The 25,046-nt window shown below is 40.6% G+C and overlaps 1 protein-coding gene across 1 annotated transcript in view; it reads right to left on the bottom strand.

Annotated features, from left to right (window-relative positions):
- The window catches only part of gpc5c (glypican 5c), a 111,889-nt gene that overhangs the window by 41,833 nt on the left and 45,010 nt on the right, over nucleotides 1–25,046 (bottom strand). The window lies entirely within an intron of this gene.

Genomic DNA, 25,046 nt, shown 5'->3' with positions numbered 1-25,046 from the left:
TAGTAGTTAGTGTAGTCAGCTGTACTCTAAGGGCAACTGCACTAGACATCAGAAAATGCACAAGGGGAAACAGCACGCAAATCAGGAGAGGTCGTTTGCAGGGCAGACAAGCTTAAACAGTGTGGTTTCTATTCAATGCTTGATTACTCTTATCCACCATGCACCCCCACCTATTATTCTTTGTTCTTAAATGATCTCTCCAAGTCTACAACAAGACTTTTGTTGAAGTCATCTTTTTTTTTTCTTTCTGTTCATTTCCCTCCCGGCAAATACAGACACTGCAGAATCTTGCTTTTTCTTGTCGCTGTCATTTGTAAGCCAGCTGGTGACAACATGAACATGTCATCAGCAGCTCCAGTCACTTGGAGTTCTCAGAAACACCTGGGCAAGCGGCCTTGGATGTTTTTGTTTTGCTTCTGTTACTTTTTATCAGTATCCTCCAACCTCCTCCTTGTTCCAACTATCAGTTGGGTATTTAAAAACAAAAAAATTCCAGTTTTCCCTAATGATACACAAACCTGTGAAAAAGTTATCCCCAGTTCGATTAGAAATATGATAAAAATCCTGAAACATGACAATTGTACCTTAGTTGCCTGTAATACCCAATAAAGACAGACAATAGGATGGGTCTTGTACTGGGATTCTCCTCCTCCCTCAGACATGCTATGTGAACCTGAGCTCAGTTAAGTTCTACTCTGTTACTCATATGAATATATTCCAATGCCTCCTGCGCGATATTCGACTGCTTCCTTCGAGGGGTCACCACAGCAGATCATCTGTCTCCATCTCACCCTATACCTATCATCCTCTTCTCTTACACCAGCCCTCTGTAAGTTCTCCTTCACTACATCCGCGAATCTTCTCTGAGGTTTTTCTCTTTTTCCTCCTGCCTGGCAGCTCCATTTTCAACATCTTTTGTCAAATATATCCACTGCCTCTCCACCGCACATGTCCAAACCATCTCAGCCTTGGCTCTCTAACTTTAGCTTATCATACTTATAAGATTTATTTAAATATTTTTAAATCCAGCTCTTTTTGCACAGAGCTGGGTAATAATACAGCACACTTATACCACTCTATTCTGTTATAAATGATGCTGCAGAAAACAAAGTGAGTTGAGCTCAGTGGGACAAAAGCATTGAGTTCAGAAAAAACAGCTACCCATACTTGTGCTGCTTTGTTGCATATTCGACACCTTAAATTGACCGTTTTTTGTTTGTTGGACTACTGTGAAAATAGTCTTCATCACAATCTTTATTCAACAAGTATGCATCAGGAAAGAGAAAAGGTTAGAGGATTGCAGTTTAACCACCCTAGTCTAATTCAAGCCTTTGATTCATTCGGTCACATGAGTCAAGGCAGTTGTTCTTCTGAAGCTGAAGCTGATCAAGTGTGGAGAAAGGTACTGGTTAAGATGAATCATCTGCATATGATCGAACAGCCACATCACCTTCTGCCATTAACCATTATACCCGAAGCAAACCTATTTGGCTGTTTTCTGTCAGAAGACGTTCTTTTACTAATGCCTCTTTCGAACATGTGCTATCTTCCATTAATCTGACGACATCTGAACAGATTGGCTTCAAGTCAGCATCCTGTTGACTGTTTTTGTAAAACTGGGGGTGGCAGTCTAACAAGGTATTTACATCTATTCATCACATGTTGCCCACTACATCTGAATTGCTCATCTCACTAAAAATATGGCCTGAACAGCAATAACATCCTAGACCACACTTGTGTTTATCTGTTATGCTATAGTAAGAAACCTCTAGCATTATGCATTTTATATCACACAGTGTGTATGTATGCCAACTATTGTTGTACTGTAGCCTCCTTTGTCACTTTCATGGACTTGTCTGGACCATGTCTGGATCACAGAATGCACCAGTAATGTGAAAGACTCTACAGCTGAGAAGGGTTAAAAGGTTTGTTAAGGGGTACATGCTTTTACCGAATATCCCTTGTCCCAGAATGTCAGTGTCATATGCTCTTTGTATTTATAAAAAGTTCCTATTTCTTAAGAAGAGGGTGATTCCATTGAAAATTGCACCAACTGTGCTTTGTAAGTGATCAATCCAAAGTAACATGGGCCAACATGTTTCCAAATATGCAGACCTATACCAAATACACAGCAGTGGTCAAATAAAGGAAGGTATCATTACACATTCACGGTCATTCCAGCCAAGATGAAAGATTTTTCTCCTTCTCCTTCTCCTTCTTTAAAGTTTCGGAGTTTACCGGAGGCACATCACCTGTGCTGAACTGGTGGCATGGCTTTGTGGCACTTTAAGCCAATGAATTATGGCTGTTTAGGGCTGTGGGTTAGGTTGGAATTACACACCACTACGTAGGGCTCAACTGCTTTACCACTTCTTAAGAGGTCCCAGGGTGATTTTACCAAGACCGAGTTAGCTTATTGAGTGGCTGCACTGTCACAGCTACATGGCTGGAGGTCCTATGGCTCAAATTACTCGTGGCAATCGTGCACTAAAAGCCTGTCCTCTGCTGTGCAATGAAAGGTGTTACTGCACATGCGAATGCTCCTCTTCGTACTGTTTTTTTTTTGTATCTTTTTTTAATGCTATTGAACACCTGTAAATGGCCTTTCTTGACTCACATTAAGCATCCCATCAGTATTTATTCTGAATCCTATTTTCAGTTTGCTTAATTGCTGCCAACACTCTCTGAATACTTCTGTTAGAAGCTTTCACACCCAATCACTTGGGTCAGATTTGCTTTCTCGCTTTTTGTGGTGACCAGAACACCAGGTCTTGTCTCCATATTTTCTGTAGTCAATATGGACTTTATCCACCCAAGACTGTTGGGTGGATAAAGATAAAAGTCGACCCTACTCACAGCAGACCATGATCTTATGATATAGGCAGGCTGGGATGCTTCTTAGCATTGAGATAGCCGAGATGGTCCAAGATGGATTTTTTCTTTTTATTTAAAAAAAACTAAAAAACATTTTTTTAAATGGAAGAAATCCCAACTAATCCAACATTGAGATTACTGGTAGGAATTGCAGTTTGGGATCAAGTTGGCTAATGCTAATATGTTGTCAAACAAGCTAAAGAGATACTTGATAACCAAAATATATTTTCAGAAAGAAGAGATACTTCAAAAGAGTGCTGCATCTGAAAAGGCAGCTCCCTTTGCTCCACTGTCTAGATGAAGGAAGCCAAAAATTGAACTTTGGGTCCAGAAAGTTTGAAACCACTCCTCTATAACATCTAGCTTTAGGCTAATCCCGAGGATAGTCAAGGAGCTGAAGACACTAAGAGGAATAGAATTCAGTTTTAGGGTAGAAAGAAAGATGGGGAAATGAGATATGGCAAGCTATTGTGAATCACTTAGAATGTGCATATACGTACTGGTAATCACATACTGTGATTATCTTGTAGCTTGGAGGTGTTTGATGTCATTAGGGTTATTCTACCCATTTATTTCTATTTCCTACTTCGGGCTAGGTGAGACACTATCTCGTTTGGCTCATCATCGGCCCATTACTATCCTCCAACCAGCCAAGCATATTTCATTTCAGTGCTACTCCAGGCTAATGAACATGTATCGATTTATCTAACAATCGCAGTAACTGCAAAGAGCTGAATTAATTTGGTGTAATTGACCTACTCCAAGCAACTGACTGCTCTTGGTCTTGGTTTCTTTCTCATATTCCCCCACATACGCTCTATCTCTGTCATCCCGATGGCTGTGTAAGCAATTCCTGACATTAGCAAATCACAGCTTGTAGCACAGTGTAATATAAGCACTCTTGCTCAATAAGTGAAGGAAACAGATCTAACATGTACTCTGTAAACTTGTTTCCTCCTCCAAACCCTGATATACCCATGAGTGATTAATCTACTTTGTCATTTGGGGGGGAAATACATGGTGTATATTTATGAAGCTGGACTGCATGTGTAATATCTTCAGACTTAGCAGATTGTCTGGTAGAATATGCTTTCACACTGCACCCATGTGGCCACTATTATGTACTGAAAGCATCCAGCATCCAATGAAGCATCAATATTCTGAGCTTTAAGAATAAGCTGAGGGTATGACAGAACTGATACTGTTATTCCATTGACGTATATCAGCATAATTTCCTTTGAAGCTTATATTCCAGTCTGTCATTCATGAGTCTTACAGTCTTAATAATAATAAAAAAAAAAATCTAACTTCTTTCTCTGTGCTTGTATAACTGGAACCAGCTGTGGAGCAGAGACTTTCAGGTCTCTGTCAAACAAATTTTAAACAAACGATATTTAATCTAGGACTCCCAGGCTTCTACCGTTCTACCTTTAAAAGCCGGAGAGCAGTCAAATGATGGAAGTGGAAGCTAAATTGGCTAGTCATTCATATGTATATTAGGTTGTTAAAAAGGAATTCAGGAGGGAGGGGAGTGGGGGTGTGTGATTGAGGGGGTGGGGGAGTGGAGTGTTTCAGTTTGCCATCTTAGGGAGAAATCAACACACATGGGTGTAGGTCCTTTGTTGCTGAGATTTATTGATAAAAACAGTACAAAAAACCAACCATTTGTACACATATTTACAAATAATAATAAAAAGCGAGTGAGTACATTACAACATTTTCAGCAATCACTCACAATCCTGGCATGGCGTGGCAGCAGAGGTTGAAAACACCTAAGAAATAAGATAAATTGTTATTTCCATAGCCCTTTTACACACAATGAAACACATAAACATAGAACCACAAAAGACCTGCAACATACCTGAGTGGTGAATTCATTGCGATCTGTCTGTCTAGTGGATTGAGGAATTTCCCTGCGAATCCTGTTGACTGTGCCGAGGATGGTGGTTTTCCGTCTAAGAAGTTTTTGCGCAAGTGAAAGCGATGTGAAAAAATTGTCCGTGGTAACATTTCTGCCCTTGTCTAGGAATGGTTCCATCAGCCTCATTACTACATTTTCAGAAAGTCTCTCCCCAGTGGGACGATTGGGGTCCTTGCCAAGATATGGGAAGACATTGCAAATGTACTTGGATTTTAGATCGCAAGCCACCCAAAACTTGATCCCAAACTTGTCAGGTTTACTTGCAATATACTGCAGGAAACAGCACCGAGTCTTTGATGGGAAAAGCTGTTCATCAACGGTGATATGTAGACCAGGGTTGTAGCACGTGATGCAGTTGGTGACAAATGATCCCCACACACTGGAAATTGCAGCGAACTTGTCAGTCTTTGCTCGATCACAGCGGGTGGACTTGTCATCAAAGCGTAGGTGTTGCATGATGTCTTGGAAGCGGTTTCGTGCCATACAGGGAGTGCAGAATTATTAGGCAAATGAGTATTTTGTCCACATCATCCTCTTCATGCATGTTGTCTTACTCCAAGCTGTATAGGCTCGAAAGCCTACTACCAACTAAGCATATTAGGTGATGTGCATCTCTGTAATGAGAAGGGGATGCAGAGGGATGCAGCAGTCTCAAAATTGCAAAGCTTCTGAAGCGTGATCATCGAACAATCAAGCGTTTCATTCAAAATAGTCAACAGGGTCGCAAGAAGCGTGTGGAAAAACCAAGGCGCCAAATAACTGCCCATGAACTGAGAAAAGTCAAGCGTGCAGCTGCCAAGATGCCACTTGCCACCAGTTTGGCCATATTTCAGAGCTGCAACATCACTGGAGTGCCCAAAAGCACAAGGTGTGCAATACTCAGAGACATGGCCAAGGTAAGAAAGGCTGAAAGACGACCACCACTGAACAAGACACACAAGCTGAAACGTCAAGACTGGGCCAAGAGATATCTCAAGACTGGTTTTTCTAAGGTTTTATGGACTGATGACATGAGAGTGAGTCTTGATGGGCCAGATGGATGGGCCCGTGGCTGGATTGGTAAAGGGCAGAGAGCTCCAGTCTGACTCAGACGCCAGCAAGGTGGAGGTGGAGTACTGGTTTGGGCTGGTATCATCAAAGATGAGCTTGTGGGGCCTTTTCGGGTTGAGGATGGAGTCAAGCTCAACTCCCAGTCCTACTGCCAGTTTCTGGAAGACACCTTCTTCAAGCAGTGGTGCAGGAAGAAGTCTGCATCCTTCAAGAAAAACATGATTTTCATGCAGGACAATGCTCCATCACACGCGTCCAAGTACTCCACAGCGTGGCTGGCAAGAAAAGGTATAAAAGAAGAAAAACTAATGACATGGCCGCCTTGTTCACCTGATCTGAACCCCATTGAGAACCTGTGGTCCATCATCAAATGTGAGATTTACAAGGAGGGAAAACAGTACACCTCTCTGAACAGTGTCTGGGAGGCTGTGGTTGCTGCTGCACGCAATGTTGATGGTGAACAGATCAAAACACTGACAGAATCCATGGATGGCAGGCTTTTGAGTGTCCTTGCAAAGAAAGGTGGCTATATTGGTCGCTGATTTGTTTTTGAATGTCAGAAATGTATATTTGTGAATGTGGATATGTTATATTGGTTTCACTGGTAAAAATAAATAATTGAAATGGGTATATATTTGTTTTTTGTTAAGTTGCCTAATAATTCAGGTATGTTGCAGGTCTTTTGTGGTTCTATGTTTATGTGTTTCATTGTGTGTAAAAAGGCTATGAAAATAACAATTTATCTTATTTCTTAGGTGTTTTCAACCTCTGCTGCCACGCTGACGGCGTATGCGGCCAAACGGAAGAAGACAGTCTATATTCTTAGCAGCATGCACAGCGTGGTTCAGACTGATAACACCACCAAAAGGAAGCCAAACACTGTCACCCTTTACAACAAAACAAAGTGTGGCGTGGATGTGATGGACCAGATGGTTCGGGAGTACACTGTCCGCAAAGGAACACGGCGCTGGCCAGTCGCCGTGTTTTATAACATGATTGACATGGCAGCACTGAATGCACATGTGCTGTATCAAGCATGCACCGGGACGAAGGAAAGACGGGTGGACTTCCTGGTGGCGCTTGCAACAGAGTTGGCTCACTCTCATGTAGCTGCGAAGAAGGCAAGAAAAGATCAGTTGCTTCGGGCAGAACCCTCCACACCGAGCCCTGGAAAAAGGGCCACGTGTCAGGTCAAACACAAATGCAAGAAAAATCAGGCCACTGTGCGATGTGTTCACTGCTACAGATACACATGTGGTAAATGCAGACTACAGATACCATGGCAGTGCCAGGATTGTGAGTGATTGCTGAAAATGTTGAAATGTACTCACTCACTTTTTATCATTATTTGTACATAGGTGTACAAATGGTTGGTTTTTTGTACTGTTTTTATCAATAAATGTCAGCAACAAAGGACATACACCCATGTGTGTTGATTTCTCCCCAAGATGGCAAACTGAAACACTCCACTCCCCCACCCCCACTCCCCTCCCTCCAGAATTCCTACTTAACAGCCTAATATACATATGAATGACTAGCCAATTTAGCTTCCACTTCCACCATTTGACTGCTCTCCGGGTTTTATAGGTAGGAATCCCTAAAATGATGGCTCGCGGGGGTTTAAGTGTTAAATGCAATTCACAAGTCAAATAAGCTTATTACAGCCTGTGTTTGCAGAACAGTTTATGATTCATAATTTTTAAAGCTGTTTATAGAAACCATGTTTCCAGGAAAAGATGCAAAAGCTCCTTTTTAAGAAATCATACAATAAATTCTCATTAAGTTCAATTGTTTTAAAAAAAAATACAATTTCTATGACAAAAAAGAAAAGAAACCTGCAAAATGCGATTTTGTTATTATTTATTTTCCACTTGTACTAAACCAAATAATTAACATTAAAGCAACGAAATTTAAATTGACGTTTTTATTTTCCTCTAAGTGGAAGGGCCACTATGTTCTCATTCAACAACTACAAATTTATGTCATTTCTTGGTTACATGAAAGTTAAACAAATTACAAAATAAATGGTGGCCATTTGTCAAAGTCTGTCTCTAGTTTTAGAGACAGACAAATGGAAACATACAGTACAGCTATGGAGTTTAAAGCTTTAATAGCCTCTGGTGGCAATTATATAGATTACAGCTATAATTGGCCCGTGGTTTGCTTTGAGGACATTCCCAGGCCTGAGTGTGTCTGTCACTGGGTGTAACTGTTCTCCACCTCAGTGTGTCGCCTGCCTCGATGTACCAACAGACATACTGTAGGCTGACTCAATAGACCACACAGACTTCTGGGAAAACATTATGCAGCCCCATTAGATTGGAGGAACACGAATGTCATGTCCAGGATGCCCACACACGAAAATCACAAGCAGGCAAGCATCACTTCCTGACAAAGAAAACTATTTTTTGCACATTTGAAAAGTCACATACACTTTTCTTTGTATTTCTTACAAACTACAAATAAAAAGCAATAGAAAAGCAATAGAATCACAATACTGTGTAAAAGTCCTGAATCACAGTCATTGCTTTGAATTTTGTTAGGAAGATAGGAAACAGGTGCAGTGGTTTATAAGACAAAAACAGAGTATTGAAAGTCAATATTTGGTATGACCTTTATTCTTCAACACAGTTTGAACTTTCTTGGGCTAGCTTTCTTGTCATTTCTTTAAGTAGCCTTAAGGAATAGTTCTCCAGGCTTCATGAAGAACACCCAAAGCTCTTCGTTGGTTTTTGACTGCCGTTTGTTCTGTTCTATGTCAAGATGCTTCAGTAGCGTTGAGGTCGTGGCTCTGGGGAGGCCAATCCATGACTGATGCTCCATTGTGTGTTTGTCTATCCAGGCATGTTTTCACTGCAGTGTGCTCGGCATCATTTTCATGCTTAAAAATGAACCTGTTGCCAATCAGATGTTTTCCAGGATGTATTCCATGGTGTATCAAAATTTTAGCATATTTTCACAATTAAAATTAAGATCCCCAAGACCACAGCCCCAAATCGTGGCAGTGCTGTGTTTTACAGCCAGCTATAGACACTAACGGTCATACCTCTCTCCTAACCTCCTCTGTACAGACTGATGATGATTTAGGTTTCACATTTGGATTCATCACTCCATCAGACCTGTTGTCACAGATTTTTAGTCGATTTCTTGTGTGATTTGGCATATTCATGCCTTTTCTCCCTGTTTTCCTTCTTTACAAATGGTTTCTTGGCACTGACACCACTAATGAAGGTTTGGCAGACAGTAGGTCAATCAACTGATGGGCAGGATGCATCTCCCAGGTCTTTTCTTCCCCATCTCATAAAGACATAACCTTCAGATACTGGTCATCTAATGCAGATTTTTTAGGCTTGTCACTTATTCTTTTGTCCTCGAGTTTCCCTATTTTGTTTTTTTATGGACATAATTTATGTGTTTTTGTGACAGGTTGCTTGTAACAATGATGCAGCCTAAAATGTTTCTTGGCTAAGTTGCCTGTTATGTGTTGACATAACACTGGTTCATCAGTTTAGTTTTTTGTGTGTGTGTTTGAATGACTCACATGTCACTGTTAAGTGGTTTATCGAACAAAACAAACAATTGGTCAGGACTGGACAAAAAATTAGTAAAAAAGGAGCCAATGCTGACAAATCTAGAGACTAGAGACTAGAGAACCTCTGCCCAAGACCATTTTAAAGAAATTACAGGAAAGTCTGGCTCCTTGGAAACAAAATATTAAGAAGGTGGTTCAAGACTTTTTCACAGTACCGTAATCACTAAGATCTTAAAGTTTAATGAAGGATATAGAAGTTCTGAATCAATAGAACCTATTACAAGAAGTATAAGCCAAGTGACTTATAGTACAAATGCCTAATACAAACATTTTCCACCAGGTAGGGAAAGCACAACTAATGCTGTACTTTCTCAGGAAACTACATCAGGCCCAGTTACCCCAGAGACTGTAGTAAACTTCTACCGCTCCACCATCGAGAGTCTTCTGACTTACTGCTGCACACTCTGGTTCAACTGCTGCACCGCGGAGGACAAGAGGAAATTGCAGCGGGTGGTGAGGGCAGCAGAGTGGGCAATTGGCACCTCACTAAGCCCCCTCAGAGACATTTATAAAGGCAGACTTCAGCAGAAAGCCAACATCATCATCAAAGACCCCTCGCACCCTGGACACTCACTTTTTTCCCCACTTCCCTTTGGTAAATGGTACAGGTCCATCAGGACGAAGACAAACAGACTCAACAGAAGTCTTTACCCACAGGCTGGCAGACATTGGCAGACACCCTGATTGGAGGATAACTGCACTGCCAACACTCATGGCCATTACACCTTATTTATAATCCATATTTCTATGTATACTTTAATGCAACCAACATTCCTACCTCTTTAAACTGTAGTTATTATAACACTATTTATTATAGTTGCAACAGCACCCCCCCCAACGCCAAACTGCCATTGTTTTTGTAACAATGACAATAAAGAGCTATTCTATTCTATTCTATTCTACCAGTAGGTGGTAGCATTGCCCAATACACATTTCACATGGTCGCGTAGATAAGTCACTAGTCACAGTTCAAGAATATCATGTATGTGCATTAGCAACAATGGGATGAAGGATGAACAAAAGAGGAAGTGACAGAGAGCTGAAAACATGAGTGGGATCCAACTCAGGCGTAAATGCACATAATATAATACAGAAAGAAAGAAAGAAAGAAAGAAAGAAAGAAAGAAAGAAAGAAGAGTGAATGTGTGAAAAAAGAAACTGTTGCCAGACCTAATTTGATGAATGTAACCCCTCCTTCCAGTCACATGCCTACATGCCGAGGAGAGCATGGATAACTGAGGCCAGAGGTCTGGGGGGAAGCTAGTGGGGCAGTTGGTGTTTGGAAGGCAGACAAGGGCAGGCAGGAGCAGAGCCAGGAGGGTAAACTATGCCACAGAGGACAGACGGGTGGAGTGGACCATGATCCTCTGGGGTGGTTCGACCACCTGTTTGTCTGTCTGTCTGTCTAATCCGGGTCAGAATGGTGTGATCTAATGCTTAAGGTTGACAGCTCCAGGGTAAACTAAAACCCAGTCATGGGGTCCACCACTCGTAAGCTGAATCTGCACAATCCACATTTTATATTTTTCATATGTATGTAAAAGCTGGCTTTGTGTTCACATAAAGGTTCAGTGACCAAAATATATAAGACACAAGGACAAAAAAAAGAGGAAGGGATAATGTCACATACTGTACTGTAGGCCTCCATATTCCCTGTATATGTAAAGGGCATTAAGTGGTAATGTTCAAGGCATTAAAAAAAAACACATCTTCATATGCAGACATACCCACGTACAGAGTAGAGGGGATTTGTGGGAGTGCTGACGGAGGAGGTCGTGGTTCAGATTCTCTGCTGCCGCAAAGGGCACATGGGAGTCAAACCCATCGTCTGTCATGAACCTATGCACACCCACTCAGAGCATGCACAGACGGCCACAAAGTACATTCACTGTGTCTATATGCAATCAATATACAGATAGATAACCCACAAGCACTCATATATCAATAGCGATTGACCAATAGAAGGAGTCAGCTCTAAGTGCAGCTTACTGACACCAGAATAACATATATATATCACAATGTTGTGCAAACTCTTGTAAAAGTCAAGAAGTAAAACAGAGTGACTGTACTGCAGGCAAAAAGAAGAAGGGCAAAGTTCAGGGAGGTGTTATCCAAATGAAGTCACGCAGATGGTAGCACTGACAAACACATTGACAAAATGGCTTTCTTGGCAGAATTCCCAGCCATAGCTATCATGTTTGTCATGAGCAGGCATATGTGAATAGCTTTAATAAGGAATTAATCTTCTTAGGTGTCTGTGATTTCATTATCATTCGTCAAGCTGGTGGTCTTTTGGGACTTTAGTAATGTCAAAATCTTGATTTTACACAGATATGCAAATAGATGTTATTGTATTCTGACTTATAGTTCATTACAGGAGATATTTTAAAAGCACTGCTGCATGTGTTGCAAATCACTTAATTATCTGGGCCAAAGCACATTTCTAATCTTCATGAAGTAAGTAAGTAGCACTGTGAAAATCCTAAGGCACTCAGGCTTTAAGGTTCTATGTGCTGTGCTCCAGCTTACAGGAAGTGACTAGAGGCACTGCACTGCATTGGCCTTTGAAACTTCAATCCTTCTGCAGTCTGACTCTGGCACTCTCAGGGGAGATTCCTCTCAACCAGGCTTGTCTGCATGTGTTCTGTTTTGTTCCGCTCTCTCTATGCTAAGTTATTTGTGTCTTTGGTGAAGTAAGCTGCTTTTTCTACTCTTACAAACTTGTGCTGTCTCTCTCCTTGTTGCAGTGTGTGATAGTACCTTTACTCATGTCCTTGAGCCAGATCCTAACCTGAAATTAGCCCCACTTTAAAACCTAAAGGGAACCACGACTGCACCATCACCGCTGATGAAGCTGAACGCCACGGGGAGCTGGAGGATATATGAGCTGTTACTGGGCAAGAGGCAGGGCACACCCTGGACAGGTCAACAGTCTATCGCAGGGCTAACACGGAAAGACAGACAACAAATCACACTCACATCCATACCTACTGCTGATTTGGAAACACCAGTTAACCTAACAAGCATGTTCTCACACTGTGATACGAAGCCTGAGTACCTAGAGAGAACCAATAGAAGCACAGCGAGGACACACAGAATGCCCCAGCCAGCAGGTTTAACCCAAAACTCCTGATGCGTGGCAACAGTCCCAACAACTGCAGGCCAACTGTGAGCTAAAAATGCTAATTTTTATCTTTTATCTTTTTAAATTTTTGTTATCATATCATTAGGGAAATTGGTCAAACCACATAATTTCACATGTTACTGGGATTAATAAATGAGCTCTGTATGTCCCTCCCCCACATACAGTCAGCTACTGGACTCTTATCTGATGCCTACTGCACTCTGTTAGCTCACCTAGGCACAGCACACCCATCAATTAAGTGTTGTATTGAGGTTCGCTTGCTTAAATACATTGTAAGTCTATGATTGTATGCCGTTTGACCTAGTACCTGAATTACAAGCTACTATTATTATTTAACAGTTATGGCCAAAGGGTTGATTGTGTTAATCTTTTGTTTCTGGCTAACAGAAGAAAAGAAATTAGCTAACTGGAGCTCTGTTAAACTGAGTGCTGTTGATTCTCCTCAGCAGGGGGCCATTTGTGAAGCAGCCAAGTCAACACCTTATATCACTGATCAAATCTGGCAGTTATATTATGAACCAGATCCAATTTTCATTTATCACTTGAATCCAAAATCATAATTGTGAGTTCCTGTTTCTCTTTATTCTTCTACCTTATTATTCTAGTTGCTCAGACCTTTGCTGGTTAACTACTCCCTCAGTTTTCAGCCGATTTTCACCATTCAAACTTTAAACTGTTCTGCTCCTTCTGCTAATTCCTGCTGTATCTTTTGGTGCTCATAACTTTTATACTTTTTGAGATATTAAGCTTTTCATGCCATTTTTTGGCCCATTTTGCTGAATGGGACCACATTATCAGTTTTGCCTGCTGGGCTGATTCATGTTTTAGCTCAGTGAGATGAGCAGCCGTTCTCAGAGCAGGAGGGCGGGGTTCGAGTCCCGCTTATAGCAACATTTTTTTCAGTTAAAAGTTAAATCTTTTCAACTCTTTTCAATGCAAATGTCAGCTTCTTCAACACTTTTCAGCAAAATTTTCAGTGTTTTCACCTCTTTTCAGCACAAATTCCAGATTCTTCAGCTAATTTCAGCACAAATTTCAGCTTCTTTACCTCTTTTTTTCGAATAAATTCTGCTAATTCACCTGTTTTCAGCACAAAGTTCCGCTTCTTAACCTCTTTTCAGCAAAACATTCTGCTGATTCACCTCGTTTCAGCACAATTTTCAGCCTCTTCTGCTCTTTTCAGCACAAATTTCAGGTTCCTTATCTCTTTTTTGCTGACCATTCAGCATTTTCACCTCTTTTCAGCACAAATTTCAGCCTCTTCAACTCTATTCTGCACAAATTTCTTTTTCTTCACCTCTTTTCAGCCCAATTTTTTTGTTTCTTCATCTCTTTTCAGAAAAAAATTCAAAAAGTACACATCTTTTCAACAGAATTTTCAGCTTTTTCACCTTTTTTTCCAGTTACTTGAGATCCAGTTTGGCTCAGTGAGATGAGTAGCCTAAAAAATTTCAGCCTCTTCTGTTCTTTCTGTTCTTTTTCTCCTATTTTCAGCACAATTTCAGCTTTTTCACCTGTTTTTAGCATACAGTTCTGTTTCTTCACCTCTTTTAATCACAATTCAGCTTCTTCAGCACCCTGCATATTTTTTTCTCTCACCATATCTCTCGTTGGGACAAGAACTAGTTTGGTTTGATTAGGTCAAGACATAGAAACTAGTCAAATATATTTTGAATATATAGTTCATGAATTTGTTTTCAGAAGTGTTCTCCTTTACCTTTATTTCATGTATATATTCCTTAATTGGTGTGTGTGCGTGCATGCATTTACATGGCAGCAAGTGTATATGAATGTATGAAAATAGGGCGGGACTTTCCCTTTATTCTGTTGCTCTTCCGTGGCGAGGCCACATTCCCAGCACCACTCAGGGGGTTCCAGTGAGCGAGCCATGACACCAAACCCACCAGGAATTCTAGGAACGTTTTCCCTGTGGTTTCAGGTTACCACATACACACACTGAACACAGATCACAGGCACACACAACAGCCTCCACAGTAGTGGACTGTACTTTTGTTGTTTGTACAGAGCTGGTTTTGTTAGCTTTCCTTCTCTCCTCCCGTGCCGGTCATTCTTTTTCATTTTAAATTCATATACCTTTACAGTGGGTTTCAGTAAAAGCTTGGCATAACTCTTAAACTTGTAACTAGACTCAAAGCAGACATCTTGCTCACATTCTCACTTTGATTATAAAAAACACTCACTGGAAACTGAAACTTGTACTCACATTTACACAAAAACTCTACAGGGAATGTTGCCAATACTCACTGTATGCCCTAAATTTAGGCCTACAGGTAAACATTACCTCATACAGCAGGAAGATATATGTGTACATATATATCAATGTCTTGCCTAGGTCAGGTCTGTATTTTATGTGCAAGGTCTGATGAATCTGTTGGGAAAAATGATAAAAGTGTTTCTATAAATAGTTATGACAGAGGTGCTTAGCTCTGAAAGTCAAATTTGATCACACTGTGTGATGCAGTTGTGTGTTGGATGTATTACAGTACTTAAGCTACCCCTCATGTCTTCAAATAGCTGCAGTGATTTATTGAAACGTGCAAATATAAAATAAAATACACAATACAAGGCGATAACAGAGCTTGTTATTGCAAATGAGCTTGAAAGTCAGTATTTGGTATGACCACTTGTATTCTTCTACACAGCCAGAACTTTATTAGTAAGCTTCCTTGATATTTCTTGAAGTAGCCTTCAGGAGTTGTTCTCCAGGCTACTTGAGGGATGTTGGCTGCCTTTTGTTCTGACCTCTATCTTTATAGATATCACACTGCTTCAATAAAGTTGAGGTCCTGGCTCTAGAGAGGTTAATCCATGACTGATAGAGTTCCACTCTAACCATGCATGCCTTTACTTCATTAGTGGTGCCTTTGAGATCATCTGTATGGTGAAAAATGTAGTTGCTGCCACTCTGATGCTTTCCAGATAGTACTGATGGTGGATCAAAATCTGACAGTACTTTTCTGTGTAAAGTATCCCCAAATCATGACAGAACCTCCACCTTGTTTTACATAAAGTTGTAGACACTCATTGTTGTACATCTCTTCTGACCTCTTCTGTCCATATTGACAACAATTTAAACCAAAAATTGGTCACTTTGATTCATCACTCCAATTCACTGTTGCCAGTGAATTTCAGCTCAGATCCTTTTCTCCTTATTTTTCCTGCTTTATGAATGGCATTTTGTCAACTACCCTTCCACTGAGACCAATTCTAACGAGTGAGTGGTCCGCAGGTGCGCATTTCCTGTCAAAATAAAAGACGCGCCACAGATAAGAAGTTGCAATGCGCGTTTGCGTACATACGATTTTCTGGAGGAGGACAGACATTTGTTTAGAACTCTTAAAGATGTCGAAGAAGCAAGCTCCTTTAAGCAATTGCTTTGGTGTTCCTCCACCTCCAAAGAAATGTCAGAAGGAGTCCGAACCGCAAAAGAAGTGTATTCTCGGAAAAGTGGCTGCGGGAGGTGAGCTGGCTTCAAACAAATGATGAACGCACAGAGATGTGGTGCAGAATATGCCGTGAAAATCCCACTCTAGTGGACAAAAACAGTGCCTTTTATATGTACACAAATGTGCGTTGCAACTTCTTATCTTGTGCGCGTCTTTTATTTTGACAATGAATGCACACCTGCGGACCACTTATGTGCACCCATAACTATAGGTCTTTGTTGGATTTTTAGCCTATTTCTTAAAGACACAACTTTCAGATACTCTAGCTCCTCACCTTCTTGGTGTAAAATTACTATTTCATGCCTGTCACAATGCGTTGTCTTTGGCATTTATTGCTGATTTAACCAGAGAAATATGAATGATGTGTGCAGGGGGGTCATATATAGACAGAGAACTGGAAGAGGACTGTATGAGGTGTGGTCTCGAACCTGAAATACAGATAAATGATTTCGAATTTAAAATTGATTCTTCGTTAAGTTGCCTGTTATGTGCAGACACAACAATATTGCACTCCTTGAGTTATTTGTCTCTTTTACGCTTGAATAATTTATAGGTCAGTGTTAAGTGGATTAATAAATGAAGAAAAAAGCATTCATCTGAAAATGCACGGGTAAAAAAAATAAAAAGACAGAAAAGAAAGAAAAATCACTTCAGAAAGAACGAAGAACTATTGCTCAAGATCACGTTAAAAAATTACAAGAACGCCTGGCTCCTTGGAAGCAAAATATGAGGAAAGAATGAAAGTTGGCTCAAGACTTTTCTACAGTACTGTATGTGTGCTGTCAGCAGACAACAAAAATTGTGAAATCCATATAGCCACCATCATCATGTGGCCACATAGATATGATATGTCTGCCTGGAGTAGATTTTCTATAACGCTGATTAGTGCAAACTTTACATTGAACATGAGAATATGAGTGTGTAGTTCTGATATAACTGTCTCTTACTGTGGACTGTATTACTTGAGATAAAGTTTTGTCTTTGTTTTCTCTGCAATATGTCCCTTTCATAACAACATGTCGCAGTCGCACATGTGTAGCACTGAATGGCAAAACAACTGTTTGGTGTGGTAAAACTCTATAAATATAACTGTGACACATGCTGTGACCTTGGATTTTATTATATTAAAGCAAAAAGTAAGTGAATTCTCATTATAAGTTCTTTAACAATAGATATGCACAGAGTTGTGACACTGTAACATGATAATCATGGAGTGTATGCTAAGTGAGTGAATGTAAATAAGAGCTTCACTGAGTAACTGTAAAGTCGTTCAAGACACTCCGATACCGTACAATAAAACTTTGTTTCAAATGCATCCCCTTTGGTCCATTTAACTGCATATTGCAGCGGTGTTGACATCATGGAGATTTAAGCTTTCTTTGTCCTTTCTTCACTAGTTCTTTACACTTAAATGTCAAACAGAATTTCTTGAATGCACAGTACTCTCAAACACACACAGAAGACAGTGACACACTGACCACTATTGGCTGCCAACCAGAGAAACAGTGCAAACTTCAAACAGGCTCATAGAGTGAATTAAGCCACAAAGACAGAGGGTTCTCCTTAAGCTGCTGCTTCCTGCTGCCACTGACCTATATCTTCCTTTCCCCCCTCAACTATCCATGAGTTCATCTGCCATTCCATCCACTGTTTTCTCTTTCATACTTCCTTAACCCTCTCCCCACCACACATATCCTCTCCTTCTCATCCTTTCTCTTCTGCTATGAGTTTGATGCCTTGCCAGTGGGCAAGCACTGAGGTTAGTGAGTGCACAGTGTCTACCTCACCCAGTAGGAATTGCTCCAGTAAAACATGCCAATCTATTGTGGAAATTTAATTATATTAGCTCAACCGAGTGCACTGACTGACTCTAAGGGAGAAGTTGCATCTCCTCTATAAAAACAATCAGAATAAGACTGAAAGAAGTTGGAAAGAAACTTTATAAATATACAGTGTGCTCAAGGCACACCATAAAACCAAAACTTGAAGAGACTGAAACTCATAAACACTTTTCATGCAGGAACCACATTGGCAAATAGCTGTATATGCCAACAGAATTACATCTGCTGACATCTAAACTTGTCCCCATTTTTAGAAAATCCATGAATCCAAACTCAGAATCCAAGCATTTCTTCAGAGAGTATAAATACCTCACAAATACTGAAATATGATCACTGTTGTTTTCTCTTTCTCTCGAGTGTGCACACATATACACACCCACACCACAAAGACGCAGGCCCAAAGAGAAAAGAGTCAAAGCAATGCAGCGTGGGTCATACTAAGGTCCCAGGAAGTAGACCAGGGTTATGGGAAAGGAAGGGGCTGCTGAATAAGAGCTTAGGAAGTAGAATAGGGGAATTGAGGTAGTAAAAAGGGAAGCTGTTGCACACAATGGCAAAGGGTTAAAGGGTAGGTGTAGAGGCAGAAAATGTAAACATATGTAGGCAATTTCCAAAATGCTCCACTTTTTCTCTGCAAACAAATCATGACTCTCACAATTCCACCATGTCTGCTTTATCATATTATTGCAACTTTACATTTTAAATACAACGAACTTCTATCGTCCTGCTTGTCACCAAAACACAGGTCTTGAGGCACATATGTGAAGCACACAGACTGCACACAAAGCGGGGAATGTCTTCCCTCTGCATATGGTCATTAATTTATAGTTCCCTCTTTCATTATCCAATTCGCTCGCATTTTTTGGAACTGAACTCTCCTAACCCGAGAGACAGACACAGAGAAGGCTATAACTGGATGGGACCAGAAGGCGTGAAGAAAAACGAGTGAGAGCATGAGGGGTGAACGTTTTGCCCAGCGCAGCGCTCTCTCTGTTACTCTCTGCAATAACAGAATGGATTCCAGATGTCAAAATGATAAACAAATGGATTGTCATAACCTTATAAAAATGCAAGGCATTCAGAAAGACTCACACTGCTGTATTGTACGTGGACCATCTCTTGAGCTACTCCCAATACAGTGGAATCGTTTGTATTGGGTCATATAATATAGGTGATAGAATTATCTATTCTTAAAAAACTTTTATAATAATTAGAATAATACACTAAAAAGCACCTACACCTCTCTCTGCAGAATTCCATAGCAATGAGGATGCACTTATAGTATAAATATGAATAAGTTAGGTATACATGAATATTGCATTTAAAAAAAAAACCAATGGGGGTTTGTGGGATTTACTGTTACTGTTGCAATGATTATTGCTCCTCATAAAGGCCAATGCAGAGAGAGTGGGCTATGCAATAAACACAATGATTTCTGACTGCAGGGAACGTGGTCGTGTGATGGTTAGCACTGTTGCCTCACAGGAAGAGAGTTTAAGGTTTGTACCCGCTGGCGACTGGGGTTTTTTCTGTGTGGTATTTGTATGTTTTTGCTGTACCTCCGTGGGTTCTCTCTAAAGTCCAAAGACATGCCTGTTAGGTTAGCTAACTATAGATGCGAACTCTTATCCTTGAATTGTGAGACAGATGATTTGCTGTAGCGACCCCTAAAGGGAGCAGCTGAGTCTGAATTATTGTTTCTCTGTGTTAGACTTGTGATAGACTGGGAACTTTCCAGGAAGTACCCCACTTCTTACCGTATGACAACTGGAATAGGCTTCAGCACACCTGCAACCCTAAGTTGGATAAGGGATCATGTTAGCATTGCTGTCATGCTAACATGTTTAGCATGTTTAGATGCCATGGTAACATGTGTAGCATGGTAGCATCCTCCTTAACATGAGGACGCTAGGATCCATGAAGGGACAGCTAGTATGAAACAGTTTGTTTTTCTCACAGAAGTATTGTATGCAAGTATCTCCAGCTCTTTTCTGAAACAGTCTAATTACCAGCTGGAGCTGTTTTTTTCAGACATGTGTGCCTTTCAGCCTCCTTCAGATTAAAGAAGCCACGCTGTTCGGCAGGGGTTGCCATAATAAATAACAGACAGACCAAAAATCGCTTGGAAGAGTTCAACACTAGGTGGCTAAGATTTGTGTCAGGTTAACTTCTTAAAATATTTGTAGAAGCATACTCACAGAGCAAATGATTCCCTTATGTTTTGAAATATATCCAGTTTATGTGTCAAATATAGTAAACCCCCCAACTACAATTAGATAAGTGAAGAAAATTAATAAAGCATCGTGTGAAAACATGCACACAGTATCTCTAAGCATACCTGTAATTATGTAATTAAAGTGAGTTATTTCACTTTGTAATAACACCACCATAGCTATCGAGTGAGTGGCTAACCTAAAAAAATAGTAAATAAAAAAAGAAAACTGTGATCATTTTGATTGAGCTTATTTTTCCGGAAAAGTTGAAGCAAAGTATTCGCACCTGTGTCGGTGTAAATATTCTGAGATTTTGAACATTTGCCAAAACACATTTTTAGTTGTTAAGTACAACTGCTTACCCCCCGCTTGCCACTCTGTTATCAGTTGCTGAATAAAGAGAGGAAGGGAATTTCAATCCCAAATGCCTTTGATGTACTTTGAAGTATTATAGCTTGGAAGTGTGTCTGTATGTGTGTGTGAGTTTCCACATTTAGATGTGTGTCTCGTTGCCTGGGCACATTATGATTGTGTCTGAATGAATGACTCCCCTGCAGTTGACTAGCATATGGATCCCATGTGGACTGATATGTGAGAGTGTCTGCATCTGTGTCCTGTCCACTGGGAAAACCCGCTGAGCCCCGAGTGGCTTTGTGTCCACCATACAGGAAAGAAGACTATCATGTGGACAAACACAACAGCACATGTCCATAAAGGATAATACTTTTTTTTCCATCTTCTTGTATTTTTAAAACAAATCGTTTCTCTTCTTTGTTTCTCACTGTCTTCATTTCTCTCTACTTCATTGCCATTTTCATACAACTTTCCCAGGCATGGTCAGTAGTGGCAGTAAGTAATGGCAGTGATGTCCAAGCCTTTCCCATGCAGCTTCATAGGAGGGTCTTTGTTCACCCTCCGGGCTTTGGGGGTCCCCACAGCAGGGCTGTGCCCCTCTCCACTGACTTCACAATGGATCTTTATGCTGCCAAGGCTTCCCTCGCCATGATCACTACACCATGCTTCCCTCATCAGGGGCACTCCAAGGCACAGGGGGCACCACGGCACCAAAATGGCAACCCTTTTCATGCCCTGTCCTGCCCTCCTTTCACTGTAATACATGCCAACTGCGTCAGATACAGTGAAAGAGGCTAGCTGAATAGCCACTGGCCAAGCTGAACAGTTTATGAGTTGTGCCAAATGTCTCAGTAGGGTACTGTTTTCTTATTCAAACCAAGAACACTTGACACCATAAGGAAAGACCTGGCACCCACCAGGGAGTGTGTGACAACAAACTATTATAACCCATTACCGTTGCTGAAAAATCTATAGTCTTCATAGTAGTAGTAGTAAAATGACACGCACACACTGTCAGTAAATACAAACAAGGATCACAACCACATTAGTTAGACTCTCTTGTACAGGGAGTGCAGAATTATTAGGCAAGTTGTATTTTTGAGGAATAATTTTATTATTGAACAACAACCATGTTCTCAATGAACCCAAAAAACTCATTAATATCAAAGCTGAATGTTTTTGGAAGTAGTTTTTAGTAGAGATGGCACGATACCACTTTTTTATGTCCGATACCGATACCGATATCATAAATTTGGATATCTGCCGATACCGATATGAATCCGATATAGTGTTTTTTAATCAACAAAGCTGTTTTTTAAATATCTTGCTGCATTTTGTATAAGTTCATACTCAAGTTTAAAACAACAACTACACTAAAGCTATTCTGTTATACCTGTATGCAAAAAAAAATATTTCATAGTTCAGCAATACTGATCAATCTAATAAACTTAAACCTACACCATCCTCCCTATTCTGGTATTTTAAAGAGTACTTAGCGTAAATATTAAGCAACCTAACTAATAGGGTTCCAACTCCCAGCAACAACAAAAATAAATAAATAAAAAATAGGGAACCACCCCTCACGCTCCACCTCATGATGCTTAATCGACGTAATCAACCTTAATTTGATGCAGTGTGAAAAAAAATGCACAGAAATCAATTATTTTTCAAGAAATATTAAATAGATTCAACAGCTTTCTTCAACAAAATTGCAGACTGCACAGATGGTACCTTCCCAAAGGAAAAAGTACTATAGCTTACTAGGGTATATACAGTATATATATATTAGACTTAATAGTCACTATATACAGTAATGGACTTCTATTCATTTTGCATCAAATTAAAACTTTGGGTGTCAGATAATTATTTATTAAAAGCTAGACATTTTAAATGAGAATAAGAAAGAAAAGTATGTCTTTGTGCCCCCTTTTCCCTGTTAATGCCCTATTGGCCCCCCTGGCTAAACTTTGCTAGATCCGCCCCAGCACAGTTACCAGCGTCAGCTACGTAGAAAAAGATCCTCGAGTAGAAAGTAATATTAAATAAATTCTAACAACAGCTGATCAAGCTTAAACGTGCTGCTGTTGTTTATCCGCTGGTTTCCTCTTTCTGGTGCAAAGTGGGCCAAAAGCAAACTAGAGACACGGACTCGCGACAGAAAAGCCGATCAGCTGATCGTTAAGCAGTTTCATGATTGAAGTAGCAGCAAGAAGAGGCAGTCGCTTGTTAAGCTTAATGCAGGAATGCTTTACAAACATTCAGAGGTGGACTTACACACTTGCTTTACTTCTCTCGGGATAACTTTGTCGGAGATGAAATGCCGGGTTGCTAGCGAAGCTCCACATGCTATCCAGACCACCACAGGTCCCGCATGCCACAGCCGCTCTATCACGTGATGCATACTGCTCCGACGTGCTAACGTTCTGAGGCGAGTTACGGCGTGTTGCAAGTTTTGTGAGGTGCTTTCGTGATATTTAATGGATCGGATTACATTTTTTATTTTTCTCCGATATCCGATCCAGTAATTTAGGTCAGTATCGGACCGATACCGATACGTAATATCGGATCGGTCCATCTCTAGTTTTTAGTTTGTTTTTAGTTTTAGCTATTTTAGGGGGATATCTGTGTGTGCAGGTGACTATTACTGTGCATAATTATTAGGCAACTTAACAAAAAACAAATATATACCCATTTCAATTATTTATTTTTACCAGTGAAACCAATATAACATCTCCACATTCACAAATATACATTTCTGACATTCAAAAACAAAACCAAAACAAATCAGCGACCAATATAGCCACCTTTCTTTGCAAGGACACTCTAAAGCCTGCCATCCATGGATTCTGTTAGTGTTTTGATCTGTTCACCATCAACATTGCGTGCAGCAGCAACCACAGCCTCCCAGACACTGTTCAGAGAGGTGTACTGTTTTCCCTCCTTGTAAATCTCACATTTGATGATGGACCACAGGTTCTCAATGGGGTTCAGATCAGGTGAACAAGGTGGCCATGTCATTAGTTTTTCTTCTTTTAAACCCTTTCTTGCCAGCCACGCTGTGGAGTACTTGGACGCATGTGATGGAGCATTGTCCTGCATGAAAATCATGTTTTTCTTGAAGGATGCAGACTTCTTCCTGTACCACTGCTTGAAGAAGGTGTCTTCCAGAAACTGGCAGTAGGACTGGGAGTTGAGCTTGACTCCATCCTCAACCCGAAAAGGCCCCACAAGCTCATCTTTGATGATACCAGCCCAAACCAGTACTCCACCTCCACCTTGCTGGCGTCTGAGTCGGACTGGAGCTCTCTGCCCTTTACCAATCCAGCCACGGGCCCATCCATCTGGCCCATCAAGACTCACTCTCATTTCATCAGTCCATAAAACCTTAGAAAAACCAGTCTTGAGATATTTCTTGGCCCAGTCTTGACGTTTCAGCTTGTGTGTCTTGTTCAGTGGTGGTCGTCTTTCAGCCTTTCTTACCTTGGCCATGTCTCTGAGTATTGCACACCTTGTGCTTTTGGGCACTCCAGTGATGTTGCAGCTCTGAAATATGGCCAAACTGGTGGCAAGTGGCATCTTGGCAGCTGCACGCTTGACTTTTCTCAGTTCATGGGCAGTTATTTTGCGCCTTGGTTTTTCCACACGCTTCTAGCGACTCTGTTGACTATTTTGAATGAAACACTTGATTGGTTGATGATCACGCTTCAGAAGCTTTGCAATTTTGAGACTGCTGCATCCCTCTGCAAGATATCTCACTATTTTTGACTTTTCTGAGCCTGTCAAGTCCTTCTTTTGACCCATTTTGCCAAAGGAAAGGAAGTTGCCTAATAATTATGCACACCTGATATAGGGTGTTGATTTCATTAGACCACACCCCTTCTCATTACAGAGATGCACATCACCTAATATGCTTAATTGGTAGTAGGCTTTCGAGCCTACAGCTTGGAGTAAGACAACATGCATGAAGAGGAAGATGTGGACAAAATGCTCATTTGCCTAATAATTCTGCACTCCCTGTATAGGAGTTGAATTATGGATGGCGTGCACAGTTTTTGCTTTCTCGTGTATATCTGATCACAAGCATGTGGCACACACTTTGGCTTCTTAGAGAAGAGAAGAGAAGAGAAGAGAAGAGAAGAGAAGAGAAGAGAAGAGAAGAGAAGAGAAGAGAAGAGAAGAAGAGATCCAAATAAAAACAAATAAGATTTGAAAGTACAGCTAACTTCAATGAAGAGTTTTATCAAAATACTGCTATCCAACGAGGATAATAAAAAGGTTCTTCTTAGAATGTGAGTCATCTATTCCTGCACAAGATGTTATTCCATGTACTCGTGTCCATGTTCCATGTACTAGAAAATAATGCATACCTCAATCTGGGCCAAAAGATCTGATAAGCACTCATGGGGGAAGCCATCATTTGGTCCTCTGTTTTTCACTGTCAAAGCTAATACTCCCATAACAGAGCACTAAGTTGAAATGCCAAGGGGGGCCAGTTTAAGGCCACCACAGTAGAAGCAGCACATAATCTTGTCATAATTGTGGACCAAGCTTTCACAGCTTTTAAGAATCAGATCCAGCAGGGGGAATCA

This window comes from Diplotaxodon limnothrissa, linkage group LG18 (assembly GCF_057381915.1).
Source record: "Diplotaxodon limnothrissa isolate DT_005_m linkage group LG18, D_limnothrissa_male_GT1.1, whole genome shotgun sequence".
NCBI classification, from domain to species: Eukaryota; Metazoa; Chordata; class Actinopteri; order Cichliformes; family Cichlidae; genus Diplotaxodon; species Diplotaxodon limnothrissa.
This window is presented reverse-complemented; position numbering and strand designations above follow the sequence as displayed.